The sequence below is a fragment of the Scylla paramamosain genome, chromosome 1 (genome assembly GCF_035594125.1).
Source record: "Scylla paramamosain isolate STU-SP2022 chromosome 1, ASM3559412v1, whole genome shotgun sequence".
Lineage (NCBI taxonomy): Eukaryota > Metazoa > Arthropoda > Malacostraca > Decapoda > Portunidae > Scylla > Scylla paramamosain.
In genome coordinates, this window is record NC_087151.1 from 29,348,521 (window position 1) to 29,363,520 (window position 15,000).

At 42.6% G+C, this 15,000-nt stretch overlaps 1 protein-coding gene across 8 annotated transcripts in view; it reads left to right on the forward strand.

Annotated features, from left to right (window-relative positions):
• LOC135103023 (limbic system-associated membrane protein-like) overlaps positions 1 to 15,000 on the forward strand; it is a 225,287-nt gene that overhangs the window by 56,308 nt on the left and 153,979 nt on the right. For 4 of the 8 annotated variants that reach the window (XM_064008925.1, XM_064008896.1, XM_064008906.1 and 1 more), the window contains one exon: positions 2,734 to 2,875. The gene's annotated coding sequence lies outside the window, so the exon portion shown is untranslated. Of the gene's footprint in view, positions 1 to 2,733; positions 2,876 to 3,396; positions 3,840 to 15,000 lie in introns of those variants that run through there. The other 4 variants (XM_064008936.1, XM_064008887.1, XM_064008943.1 and 1 more) reach the window with 3 other exon arrangements.

The window sequence follows — 15,000 nt, forward strand, 5'->3', positions numbered from 1 at the left end:
ACTTACGAAGAGAACAGTACAAGTAAAATATGGTTCCTTTTTGAAACACCACTATAAACTGTACACTTTTCTACCCCATGGATCGTTTGTTATGGAAAAGAGCATATTGACCCTCCATTTAATGTACAAGTGCTCGTCCGTCCCCCAGCACCATCCTCTCACATGTTGCATTAAATGTTTGAATATTAGAGGCGTCAATGTTTCAGCGTATTGCAAATGTATAAGTGGAATCGACCAATAATATAGAGCCAGTGGGTGGCGTGATACGAGAACTTCATTACAAATAATTGACACCTCATGACCCGCACTGCCCGTCCCGAACACTATTGCAACATTTGGCGACTTCCGCGATGAACTCCAGGCGTGCTTTTGTCATTCTCATGCAACAGACGAGCAGACGTTGATTTACCTATCTACTGGATTAGCCGGTTTGAATAGATGCCTCCCTGAATGTTCACGAAGGATTACAAAAGATGGCAAACAACAACAGACTCTTGGACAGGACTCGTATATATTTCCACATCTTAATCACGACTTCTATCAGCTTCCGCGGACGTTGTTGTGATTTTCTAGAGTATTTTAATGACTGTAGTGGTAGTTTAGCAAAGATTACAGACTCTTGAACGGGAGTCGTAAGCATTTCCACGCCTTATCTTGACTTCTAACAACCTCTAATGGACGTTTTTTTGGATTTTCTAGGGTTTTTTTTTTAATGATTACAGTGATAGTTTAACATTCATGAAAATTTTCACCTGAAATCCGGGCTCCTTTAACAGCCTCTAGTGAAAAATCTTGTGGTTTTCTAGAGTTTTCATGATTGTAATAATAGTTGAACACAAATTATCTATTACCAGCGGAAAGAGACATCGATGAAAACCTGACTAATCATTTTACCCTTTGTCAATAATTCTTATGAAAAACAAAACCATATCAAAATAACGACCTTTAAGTGTTTGGAAGGCTGCTGTCTGTAGTCCTCGTAGCTGCCTGTGTAATCCATCAGTCGCGCAGCAGTAGACGGGTCTCCACACTCGCCCGCGTTTCAGCAAGCTTTCAAAATGCAGCCGTAGAAATTCAGAGTTTAAAGCGCAAGACTGAGGAACAGAATGTTTGTGCATTATTAAGACTGGCCGACTGGAAGACACGTTCTGCTTTCTCTCTCTCTCTCTCTCTCTCTCTCTCTCTCTCTCTCTCCACACACAGCAATTTTAAAACAGCTAAGCCCAGATAGATAGATAGATAGAGAGAGAGAGAGAGAGAGAGAGAGAGAGAGAGAGAGAGAGAGAGAGAGAGAGAGAGAGAGAGAGACAGAGAGAGAGAATCAGTCAAGTGTCAACATTTGCTCGTGCACTGAGGACTCGACTAACGATCAGCTTATTAAACAGAGAGAGAGAGAGAGAGAGAGAGAGAGAGAGAGAGAGAGAGAGAGAGAGAGAGAGAGAGAGAGAGAGAGAGAGAGAAAGAGAGAGAGAGAGAATGTTACAAAGGTGAAAACGAAGGCTCGAAAGATTTTCCAAAGATCAAGGAGAGGAGAGGATGAGGCGTGATGATGTGGATGTTGACGGGAAGCAAACGTGGAGGGAGAGAGGAAGAAAAGAAAGGAAGAAAGAAGGGAAGAAGGAAGGAAAGAAAGAAAGAAAGAAAGGAGGGAAGGAGGGAAAAGGAAGGAAGGAAAGAAAGAAAGGAGGGAAGGTGAGAAGAAAAAAAGTGAAAGAAACAATGAAAGAATCGAGAGAAGGAGGAAGGAGAGAAAGAAGTGATGGAAGAAAGACAGAAGGGAGGAAAGAATGAAAGAAAGAAATTAAGAAAAAGAGGAAGAGATAGAAAGAAAAAAATGTATTATTGTTATTATTATTATCATTATTATTATTAATTATTAGTAGTAGTAGTAGTAGTAGTAGTAGTAGTAGTAGTAGTAGTAGTAGTAAAATACAAAATTGGGCCCTAAAAACTAGAAATGCCGTTCCTGCCAGTGCACCTAACCTAACCTAACCTAACCTAACTTACCCTACCATAAAGTATCGTAACCTAACCTAACCCACCCCTAACCATAACCAAACCTAACCAAACCAGCCTAACCAAACATTAACCTAACCCCCGTGCTTTGATAAGATAAGGGCGCGTGCATGCATGTTTGCGCGCGCTACATGCCGGCGACAGAAGAGCCATGTATGCGAGAAAGCCTGCGGGATAAAGTCAGATGAGGTAATGCAGTGAGGCGGATAAACCAGGCTGAAGTCAGGTGAAGTATTAGCAAAAGCCGGGGAGGTTTGGATGTGTGAGTGTAGTGTGTGTGTGTGTGTGTGTGTGTGTGTGTGTGTGTGGAGAGGCCAAGCTGAGGTAATGCAGGCTGGTTTGTACATAGTGCTAAGCCGGTTTGTGTAACGCAAGTGGAGTTGAGGTGAGGAGAGGTGAGGTTGTGGAGTGGAGTTGAGTGGAGTGGAGTTGCAGAGGGAGGGAGGGGGAAAGCCGACGTTGTAGCGAAGCCTGAGCGTGAAATATAGTGGAGTGCAAGAATGGAATGACCCTCTAAACTACCCTGACAACGCGTAATGGGCAGGGAACACACACACACACACACACACACACACACACACACACACAGCAGAACAGAGAGCCATGTTCGCAAATATAACATACGTATACACCTCCATTGCTCACTACAAAGTACCATCACGCTGTCTAGATAGAAAGAAGAAAGGAAAGTTATGTAAACAAGATTTCTCTTTACAGGAATCCTACAACTGCCATCTCTGACGATCCCGTTGTAGAGGAAGAACAGAGGCAGGCAGGTCTCATAGGCCACGCCCCTACACGCCTCCCGCCCGCCTGCCTCTATACAGGGGCGCCCTAGAGGGAGATGCAGCTAAGTGAGGTGAGTTATGGGTAGAATTTAATGGGTTGCAGGGGAAATAGGTGACGGGAGGGAACGAGAGGGGAAAGAGGTAGTGATAGGGGGAAATGTGAGATGGAGTGAGTTTAGTGGAAAGAGGAATAGGATGGAAAATGGGCAGGGAAATGGGAGCGTAAAGGACTATGTGAAGAGAATATGAATGTTTGGAAAATTCTGATGATATATTGGAAGGGAGAGAGAGAATTAAACGTAAAATTATTGGTGTGTGTGTGTGTGTGTGTGTGTGTGTGTGTGTGTGTGTGTGTGTGTGTGTACGAGAGAGAGAGAGAGAGAGAGTGTGTGTGTGTGTGTGTGTGAGAGAGAGAGAGAGAGAGAGAGAGAGAGAGAGAGAGAGAGCATTCTATGGACACCAGCAGTCAAAAATAGAAATATGCTCCAGCCTCAACACGCACCCTTCACCTTTTTCTCCTCCCCCTCAAAAATCACAGCGCAACGCTCTCTAAACCTCTCCTCCTCCCGCACCCCCATTCTTCTCTTTCCCCTTTACCTTCCCCACCTCTTGGCCTTGCTCCTCCTCCTCCTCCATCACCCACAACTCCTCCTGGTCCTCTCGTGCGCCCTTGCACATCTCACAAGACAAACATGACTGCACGCGGAGGGCAAAAAGCTGGTACATACATCCTTCAGCAAACGGGGGCGGGAGGGGAGCGGCGGCGGTGTTGTGGCGGGCGGGACGCGGGAGAAAGAGGTAGTAGGTAGGTAGGTGGGTAGCATCGGGCCCCGCAGGAACCCAGAACGCTCAGTGCTCTCTCGGCCGTGGTGGGAGTAGGACTGTTGAAGTGAGCTCCCCGCGTCGTCCTTCACTGGCACCTCGTTCCCCATAGCGTGATGGCAGGCTAATGTCGCCCCCCCAGTGCGTGTCGGTGGATTAATGCAGGGTGGCCGTGAGTGGCGGTAACGCTGGCCGTCACCTGGTGCTCTCAGGGTAAGCTGACGGCAGGCTGTGTCACGCTGGTTTTGATGTATTCCCGCGGTAGTTTCTTATGCTCCCCCGCGGCCGTGGGGTGGCGGGCGGGGCGTGGCGGCCGCCGACAAAGGTTTGGCAGGTGCAAGGTGATTTGAGTGATGTGTATGTCGTTCTTTTTTTTTTATTTCTCGTTCTTAGGGAAGTTTTTTTTTACGATCTTATGGAGCGGTATCAAGTGGCAGCACTGCACGTCAGGTGTGTTTAGGATCCGCTGCTTATGTGCGAATATTAACCAAGTGTCTGGCCAGCTGCGAGCCTTTTCTAAACTGTTGTGCTGCAATATTCGTATGCATATTATTATTATTATTATTATTATTATTATTATTATTATTATTATTATTATTATTACCATTATTATTATTACTACCGTTACCAAAAAGCACCCCAACCACCACTACTACTATCGTCACTACTACTATCACCATTATTACTATTATTTCACCCAGCAAGGACGAGGGAACTTCGATGTCCATAATCCAGTAAAAGCTTCCCGCTCCCCTGCCGTTCTCGCCGTGGCGCCCCTCGCCCCGCTATGGCACCGGCCGCGCACTTGTTACATAAAAAAATGAGTTAACCCGAGGCTTTCCGCTTGTTGCTCACTCTGTGCAAACTCGTCACAATTACCTCGCCGGGACTCAAATGCCATGAACCCACAGGCGGAGAGGGTGACTTGTCCTCTCCACTTCTCTCCATCCTCCACTGCCTCTCCACCACCACCACTACCTCCACTAACGTCTTCTCTCTCTCTCTCTCTCTCTCTCTCTCTCTCTCTCTCTCTCTCTCTCTCTCTCTCTCTCTCTCTCTCTCTCTCTGATATCTCCATCCACTTGTCTGTTTTCAGTACCTTCATCACCATTTCCACTTCCACTAAGTTTTCATTCCCCTCCACCAGCATCTCTCCCTCCATCCACTATTTTCCGTCCACCAACCTTCCACCATCATCCTCACCAAAGCATCCACTACCTCTTCTTCCATCCCCATCACTACTGACATCTATCTCTTTTAACATCTCCGTCCACATTTCTTCCTTCATAAACCCTCCTCTCCACCATCTCTCCCTCCAGCACCATTCCTCCATCCCCTTAAACGTCCACCACCTCCACCATTCATCCACCAACATTCATCCTTTACCATCCACCAACACCTGTCTCTCCTCCATCACCCCTCCATCCACACCTCCACCTAGTACAACAACACCACGCCCACCGACTTGCAGCTAACTAATCGGAGCGAGAGTGAACAAAACAGAACAGAACTCCCTCCCAGCTTCCCGTCATGCATGGTGGTGCTGTATCTGGTCTAGGAGTGAAGTTGTGATGCTCCTCTCTCCACCTGCTCGTCATATTTTCATCACGGGGTAAAATGTACAGGGAAGGGATGAAGGGGTCGGTGAGGGAAGGGAGGAAATACAGAAGAAGGAGAGAAGAGGTATTAATAAGTGTATAAATGAAGGGACCGTAAAAGAAGGTAATAATGGTAAGATGATTTATTTATTTTTTTTTTTTCATTTTTTTCTTAGGAGCGGTTTGCTATGGCTTGTTATTCGGGGCATACCTGTCGTGTTCAGGTGTGTGTGTGTGTGTGTGTGTGTGTGTGTGTGTGTGTGTGTGTGTGTGTGTGTGTTCGTCAAGACAAAGACGCTGGTGGTGTTGATATTACTTCTGGACCACAATTTTGACGCGTGATGTTTTTTTTTTTTTACCACTTGAAGCAGAAGTAGGATTATGAGTAATGGTAGCAGTAGTTGTTGTAATAGTAGTAGTAGTAGTAGTAGTAGTAGTAGTAGTAGTAGTGGTAGTAGTAATAGTAGTAGTAGTACTACTACTAGTAGTCCTAAATATAACAACAACAACAACAACAATAACAATACTACTACTACTACTACTACTACTACTACTACTACTAATAATAATACTACTACTACTACTACTAATAATAATAATAATAACAGTAAGAGTAATAATAATGATAATAATAAAATCAGCAACTACATTGCAAGATTCCAGAGCGCAAAAATTCCACCCAGCTGTTAACTTTGCCGCTTTTTGATGTGGTGAGCGAGGAATGAGAGTGAGGCACACACACACACACACACACACACACACACACACACACACACACACACACACACACACACACACACACACACACACACACACACACACACACAGAGAGAGAGAGAGAGAGAGAGAGAGAGAGAGAGAGAGAGAGAGAGAGAGAGAGAGAGAGAGAGAGAGAGAGAGAGAGAGAGAGAGAGAGAAATAAAAACACTGAGGTAACACGAAAGAGCGAGAGAATCTGAAAGAGAAAGATGAGCCGGAAAAGTGAGAGAAGAATGAGAGAGAGAGAGAGAGAGAGAGAGAGAGAGAGAGAGAGAGAGAGAGAGAGAGAGAGAGAGAGAGAGAGAGAGATGCAGGGAAGATAAAATAGAAAAGCAAAAGGGAAGGATGAAGACTATGAAAAAACATTATCTTACACTATCTCTCCTTCTTGTCCTACGCCTCCTTGCCCTCATCCTCCTTCCCCTCGTCTTCCTTCCCCTCATCCTCCTCTTTCCTTCCTCTCGTCTTCCTTCCCCTCATTCTCCTTCCCCTCGTCTTCCTTCCCCTCATCCTCCCCTTTCTTTCCCCTCGTCTTCATTCCCTTCATTCTCCTTCCCCTCGTCTTCCTTCCCCTCATCCTCCTTCCCCTCGTCTTCTTTCCCCTCTTCTTCCTTCCCCTCGTCTTCCTTCCCTTTATCCTCCTTCCCCTCGTCTTCTTTCTGTCTCGTCTGCAGCAAGAAGGGAGAGATTATCATTACTTTACTTCAGGGTCTGTGTTCTGTCGATTTTTTATGAGTCACCGCTTGAAACAGAGTCAAGCCCGATCAGACATTCTCGCCAGACACGAGCGAGAAAGAGGGCGAGGGAGGGGCAAGGAGAGGGAAGGGAAGAGGAGGGAAGAGGTGAGGCACTGGACCAGCCTGCCTGCCCACCCGCCTCCCTGCCTTCTCCGCACTAACATCATAATTCTCTTTTAACTTTTCGTTCGTACCTCGCTTTTCAAATTATGTTTTTATTATGGTCTTGATGTGTGTGTGTGTGTGTGTGTGTGTGTGTGTGTGTGTGTGTGTTTAGGTTTCGGTATCAGGTGCGGTTGCTTGTAATCTTGTTTTGTGATTATTTTTCTTGTTTTTCCGTCATGAGTGGTTTCAGGTTTAAGTTATTTAATTTGTAGGTCGTGATTAGTTTGTCAATGTTTAATTAAAGAGAGATAGAGAGAGAGAGAGAGAAAGAGAGATAGAGATAGATAGATAGATAGAGAGAGAGAGAGAGAGAGAGAGAGAGAGAGAGAGAGAGAGAGAGAGAGAGAGAGAGAGAGAGAGAGAGAGAGAGAGCCATGGACAGTTTGCACCCGAAAAATATATGACATGTCCGTAGACTTTATTTAGAGTCGCACTGCTGCTTGCTCTCTCCGTCTTTATTACCCACTGCCAGAAAAGATCAAACACACACACACACACACACACACACACACACACACACACACACACACACACACACACACACACACACACACACACACACACACACACACACACACACACACACACACACACACGAAAAGGAAAACAAAAGCAAGAGACACAGTGACAATCTACACAATAAAAAAAAAAAACACTAAAACTCAACAAATCTGATCAGCACTTTCGTTCATTTAAACTTTCCCGCGCGCTGACCTGATTGACACGCGAACACATGAACACAAAGGAAGGGCAAGCAACACCCTCTCCGCTTTAACCACAGTCGCGGTCACATGTCGAGCACTGACTCCCTCTTTGTTTAGTGTCCTCCCCTCGGTCTTAGTCGTCTAATCAGGTGAAAATCTTCCTACAAAACCTGAAAAAAAAACTGATTGACTCCCATTCTATTCCGTGCCCACTTCAGTTTTAATTCCTTGGAGGCGGTGACAAGACAAGTAACATTATTCACTCGCTTCCTCTGTGTTTAGTGTCCTCTCCAAATCTTAACCTCCTCTGATCAACTGACGGTCTTCCTGCAAAACCTGCTAAACTAACGTGTTCCCAGCAATTCAGGTGACTTAATATTGACGTTAAACGCTAAAGACAGTGAAAAAAGGCACGATATGTTACTCTGCTACTCATTAACTGACCACGACTATACATAAGACCTTGTTTGTTATGAAAGATTAGATAGATTTACGGGTGGAAATAACAGATGGATATAAGTAGGCATGCTTCATAGAGGAACCGCCACATGTAGACCTGATGGCTTCTTGCAGCTTCCCTTATGTTCTGTGTTGTTATGACCTAGGTTGGCCGGCCTAAAAGGAGAGAACACAGGATAGTAAAGAAGAGAGAGAGAAGAGTCGGATGTGCTAACCCACAGCAGGCATAGAATAATTTTGCCTTTCGGCCGTGTAAAGGAGAATTGGCAGAATAAATAAAGAGGAGGGGAGGAAAAAGAGGAGGTGGAAAGTAGAGAATGGAGTAATGAGAGAGAGAGAGAGAGAGAGAGAGAGAGAGAGAGAGAGAGAGAGAGAGAGAGAGAGAGAGAGAGAGAGAGAGAGAGAGAGAGAGAGGAACTGAGACAAACGGATACCTGCTCCAATCACAACTTTTTGTATACAATCAAATTAAAGGACAAAAGTAATCAACTGCCGAATGATCGCTCACCTGTTGGGCACAAATTAATCTGCGCTCCTTTTTTTTCGCAAACGACTTCGCTGTTACGACGGACCGACACTGACGTGCAGTTCGTTTTGATTAATTCACTCAATTATCCAGCGGCGAGGCGTGCAAGGGAAATGGGAGGATGGAAAATGGGAGGAGAAAGAAGGGAAATACAATAAAAACAACGGAATTATGGAAGTGAAGGAGAAATTGGAGGAAGGAACGTGAAGTAGACAAATGGAGAGGGGAAAGGGGAGGAGAAAGGAAGAGAACAGAATAAACAGGCAGAACAATGGAGTAAAGTAGAAAGGGGAGAAAGAAACGAGGGGAATGGAGAGGGAAAAGGTAGAAAAAAAGAGAATATAGAAAACAGAATAAGAGAATGGAGAGAGGGGAGAAAGGTGGAGAAAGTAGAAAGAGGGGAGAAAAACGAAACAGAGCGGGAATGAAGAAGAAAGGGGTGGAAGGGAATTAAAAAGGAGAGAAGGGAGATAAAAGTGGAGAAAAGGAGAAAGGAACATAAAGTATAGAGAAGAAAGAGGTGAAAGAGAATTAAAAAAAAAAACAGAATTGAGGGAGTGAAGAAGAGAGGGAAGAGAAGTGAAGAAAGGGAGGAAAGAACATAAAGCAGAGAGGTAACTGGAGGAGAAAGGGGTAGAAGAGAAATAAACTGCATAAGGGGAGTGAAGGAGAAACCAGAGAAAGGAAGTGGAGAAAGAGAGGGAGGAATATAAAACAGTGAGCGGCGTGGAGGAGAATGGGGGTGGAGTTGAGAGAAACGAAGAAAGAATAGAGGGAAAGGAGAGAGAAAAAAGAAATGGTAAAAGATTAAAAAAAAAATTGTCAAACATAAAAGAGAAGTGAGAGACAAAGGGAATAAAATTAATAAATGAAGAAAGGATTGGGATGAGAAAGACTGAGAAAGGGATAAATAAACTAACATTAAGAACACAAAAGAAAATTAGTAAAGCAAAACAAAAAAGGATTAGATAAATAGAAGAAAAGGGTTCAAAGGAGAAAGAGAGAAAGTGAAACAGAAGCAAGAGTAGAAAAGGAAAGGAAGGAAACACAGAAAACAAAAAGACTGTAAGAATAAAAGCGTGGAAAAGGGAAATAAGAAAGAAATAGAAGAAAAGAAAGAAAGAAATGAAACCAAAAGAGAGGTAGTGGAGAAATGGGAGAAAAAGAAATAAAGCAAAAGGAAGTAAAAAAGAAGAAAGGTGAGAAAAGTCGTAAAATTGAAAGAGAAGCAAAAGAAAAAATTGAAAGAGAAGCAAAAGAGAGAGAGAGAGAGAGAGAGAGAGAGAGAGAGAGAGAGAGAGAGAGAGAGAGAGAGAGAGAGAGAGAGAGAGAGAGAGAGAGAGAATAAAACAAGATGATAAAAGGCACAACGGAATAAAGAAAGTAAACAAGAATTTGAAGTTTAAAGGAAAGGTTGAAATTTAAAGAAGATTAGGAACTGGAAGAGAAAGCGAGAGAAAAGTAAAAAATGAAAAAGATGATTGGAAACTTTGAAGAAAATAGCAAACGATGAATGGAAAAAAACAAAGAATCACGAAAAGGGAACTTGGGGGAGAGAGAAAACAAACGTAAAACAGAAAGAGAAATAGAAGATAAAAGGGAAGAAAAATAAGAAAAAAAAACAGAATGGAAAATAGAAAAAAATGGTTACAGAAAATAAAAAAGAGGCAGATAATAAAAGAGGAGGAATTGCAAAGAGGAAGATAAATAAATAAAGAAAACCAGCACATGAGAAAGATAATAAAAAAGAAAAGGATGAGGATTTAGAGGCAGAGAAAATGTACAGGAAGTAAAGGAAGGCAAGGAGGAAGGGAAGGAGAAGGAAGAGAGGAAAGGATGATGAAATAAGGGAGTTTAAGAAAGGTAATCCGTTCTCTGATCATGTAAAGTGCGTGACGGGAAGGGGAGAGGAGGAAGGAAGAGACGGAAGGAAGATAAGAAGGAAAAGGAAAGGAATGATAAGGAGCTCTACAGGGATATGTGTTTGTCACTCATTGTTTCTTTGGCACGTGGAGGATTGTTAGTAGTAGTTGTAGTAGTAGTAGTAGTAGTAGTAGTAGTAGTAGTAGTAGTAGTAGTAGCATCAGCATCATTAAAGTACAAAATATAAAATAAACTTTCCTTATCTCAACGTTATGAAATTGCATCCTCCTTTAAAGAAAAAAATAAGAAAAAACAGGAAAATAACATGGGAAAACAAAATGAAATAAAAAAAAAGGCTCATTCTACTTCCTCCTCTTTTTTTTTTTTTTTTTTGTGGGGAATATAAAATGGCCAGAAAGGTTCCCAGATCTGAGGCGCCCGTGCCATTTACTCTTTTTATGACTCAGGTGGATAATGGAGGCATGATGATGATGATGATGATGATGATGATGATGATGATGATGGTGGTGGTTATATTTATTTTTCAAACGTATCATCTTTTGTTCCACATGTGACTTTTACATTTGAGGAAGAAACAGAGACACAAGAGCGAAACAGGAAGGTCAAGGGAATGAATAATGAATACGTACACCCTGACTCTCTCTCTCTCTCTCTCTCTCTCTCTCTCTCTCTCTCTCTCTCTCTCTCTCTCTCTCTCTCTCTCTCTCTCTCTCTCTCTCTCTCTCTCTCTCTCTCTCTCATGCAAACATATCACTGTATTGCTTTTTCTTTTTATATTTTACGTCTGGGTTTATTCATTTTACATATTGACATTTGCCATCCTAACACTTTCCTACACACGCTCCGCAGTTCAGCCTACACGCGTTTGCTGTACGTCTGCTCTGCCTTACGATAAATTTCTTTCTCGCCATGACCGTTTACAGAGCACATTAACTTTTTACCTTACTCACGCTGATCCACTCGTTTTTATTTGACGCTTGAATGTTTTCGTCTTTCTTTCGGTTCTTCCTTGTCGCTATCTTCTTAATGTCATGTTCTGTGAATGTCATAATCCACCAACATATCTTTTTTTTTTCCTGCACATGTTGTTTTGTTTTCCTTTTTTTTCTGTTCCTGCTGTCTCCTCACTCTTAAATCAACGAAGTATTCTTTATCTGAACATTCATTTCCCGTCTGATTCTGATCCTTAGTCACTCCACCGTGGGATTCGAACGCATGTGGAGGCAGTCACCATGGAAAACCTTCTGTTCCCATGCTGAGGCTTTTCTGCCATTACACGATGAACTAATGCTTCACTATATTCTTCTAATATTTTTTCCAACACTTCTATCCATTTCATGCTTGTAACCCTTTGCAAGCGCTTTATTTTAATCTCTCTCTCTCTCTCTCTCTCTCTCTCTCTCTCTCTCTCTCTCTCTCTCTCTCTCTCTCTCTCTCTCTCTCTCTCTCTCTCTCTCTCTCGTTTATAATGTGATACGAATAAATAAATTGAAAGTAGGCAAAACTTCCTGGTATGGTGACGATTTCTATTTTTAGTTAATAGTGTGAAAGTATTTCTTGGTACGCGTGCATTAGTACGAGTGTTATAAGTAATTTGCATACGTCTGTCCACGTCACCTGTATTACCGTATTATTATCATTGCTCTCATTAGGTAATTAACATTCCTTAGAAATTAACCATTTATTGATCCCACATTTGTAACCATGTAGTGAGGCAGTCAGTGATTCTCTCTCTCTCTCTCTCTCTCTCTCTCTCTCTCTCTCTCTCTCTCTCTCTCTCTCTCTCTCTCTCTCTCTCTCTCTCTCTCTCTCTCTCTCTCTGAAGTATTACCAGCGTCATCACCTATACAAGACAGATGTCACAACTTTCCGCGCATACATAATTTTCAGCTCTATAGACAAAGCACTTTCTAGTCAGACTCATCTTCTAAAAAGTCTGTAAAACTTTTGCCCTCACTTTTCTACCTACTGCAAGAAAACCTGTAAAATCTGCTCCCCCCCAAAAAAAAAACCGAACTTTTTTTATTTACTCTATTGCATCCAAATCTTCTCCCTATTATCATCACGTCACTCTGCCACATTCACCTTAGGCTCTTTTCTCTCGCTAGGCTGCAAAAATAATGTGACTGGTGTTCTTCTGTTTATTTATTTATTTACTGAGTTTTTGTGTGGTATTTGATTATGGACCATATTCCTGACACTTCTGCGCCGTACATCCGCTACTTTCAAAAGACTCTAGTTCAAGTTACAAGGGTTTTAAGAGTGGCTTTATGGTTCTACTGACAGATGAACAAGATTTCTGCATTATTAACAGGAGAAACACTCTTGAGAACCCGATTTGTCATCTTTGTGGCCTTAAATAACCTTTGGCCTTTGTAAATAGTCATGGTGAAAGAGCAAAGCGTTTCTCTCATAAATACTTCCCTATGTATGGTCAGAAGAAAAAATTATGACCATTTTTCATTGTCATGGATAATACGTGCCCCTCTCTTCTGTATCCTTAGTCCCACTCCATCACTACTTATCCACGAAGCTTCTGAACCGCCGTGGTGGCATCGCATACTCGTGTTGTAGTCCAGCCTTAACTTGAAGATATTTACCTCCGTGTCCTTCCTCTTTGTCACTCTTAGACGTATTTTCCCCTTAATCACTCTTTTTTTCCCCTCAAGATCGAGACACAGGTGGTATGTCTATCTTGTTTCTTCACAGCCACTCTTAGACGTCCTTCCCCTTAGCCAGTCTTAGATGTCTTTCCTCGTAGCCAATCTTAGCTGGTGTCTTTCACTCCACTAACCTGCAAGTGTCAATGCCTTCTTTTGTGATCACCAGTTCCACATGCTGCTGAGCCTTCCTGGGAAACTTGCTTTTATTACAAGAGCATTAGAACTATTCATAGACCTAAGGCTCAGTGAGATATATACAGACGGCCATTCTGATATGTACAAATATCTCGTTAGTCCCTGAGTTATTCATGTACGTCTCTTCATTGCTGTAAGGGAGTTAAGGTGCTTGAATGACTCTTTTCTCTGAGGTTTTAGAATAGTTGTTTGGCCTTATTCCAACGTCCTTTGTCACTTGCAAAGTCTTTGTTGTCTTTCCTAGCCAAATACACTGACGCAACGCAGTATTTGTGGTGTGTAATCCAAATTAAGCATACTCACCAACCACTCCATCTCTTCAATAACTCTAATGTGATCCCTTCCACTTCAGACGACTCTCCACACACTATTTCGTCTGAAGCTGTCAATTCACTGCTCTTGTTGATACCGTGATATTCCTCAGCTCTCAGTTTCTTAGTAATACAGTCATAAACCCAGTTCCTGCTCATCTTTAAATTTTCTCACTTAGCAGCCTTTGAAATTATTCTCTCCTGCTCTTCTTCCCAGCCTAAAACACCCTAAACCAAGATGTCTCCCCTTTGGTTCTTATCAACACTTCCCTATTTATGCTTAAAACAGCTTTGATGTTTACCTCACGTTATCCATTTATCTTTTAATTTCTTTCCTAAGTAGCTGTTTACTGCCTGTGTTTTGAAATACGTAGCCTTCTTGTTTATAGTTCATCATCTCTCCTCTTTTGTCAAGTTACTATTCTCTTCACTTCCTCACTATTTCTCTTATACTCCTCTCAGTCTCCTCCACTTATCCTGGAAGTTGCGGTTGTACGTCTCCTTTTTCTGCTCAAGCGATTCACCTCTTCATTTCTCAATTCACTGTTTTTTTATTTCATTTCTTCCACGCCGGGTCTCTTTTACAGCAAGCACTTGGGAAGGTTGTCTCGTGAAACGCTTTCCATTTCGTCTTCCTTCTCTCCACGCCTCACAACTTGCTCCTGCCTTCTTGTCACACCTTTGCTTCATTTTACATACGTGCTCTCCCCCTCGTCTTTGTATTTTGTGGATTATTTTATGTATTTCTGTCCATGTCTTTGTATTTTATCAAGTTTTTACGTGCCCCTGGCCCTATCTCTCTCTCTCTGTGTATTTTGTTGATGTCCTTGCGTGACTCTGTATCTGTCTTTTGGTTTCGTTAAGTCTTTCACGTGTCAAGGAGACAGAACAAAGGCATAAAATGAATAGATTTAAAAAAAAAAGCTTGCTCATAATACCGCTTAAAAAAAAAAAAACTGTTGAGTCTGCCAATTTAGTTTCTAAATTTTAGTGGGCCACTCTTTTCATAAAGTGACAACCAATTTTTATCTTTACGCGGTAGGAAGTTATGATAATTTCCCCAGTGGTCTTCCTCTTACCCATATCTATATCCAACAGTCTCTCTCTCTCTCTCTCTCTCTCTCTCTCTCTCTCTCTCTCTCTCTCTCTCTCTCTCTCTCTCTCTCTCTCTCTCTCTCTCTCTCTCTCTCTCTTCTGTCAGTATGCAGTTCACCGGTCTTTCTGCTAGTTCACCACCCTCACTGGCAAGGCTTATCATATGGATCTCTCCCTCCTATTGATACACGTTCCCTTACTTAGTTTCGTTCTCTACTGGCGATATCTCTTTATTCAAATCTCTCAGTACACCACACAAGCTCTCTCTCTCTCTCTCT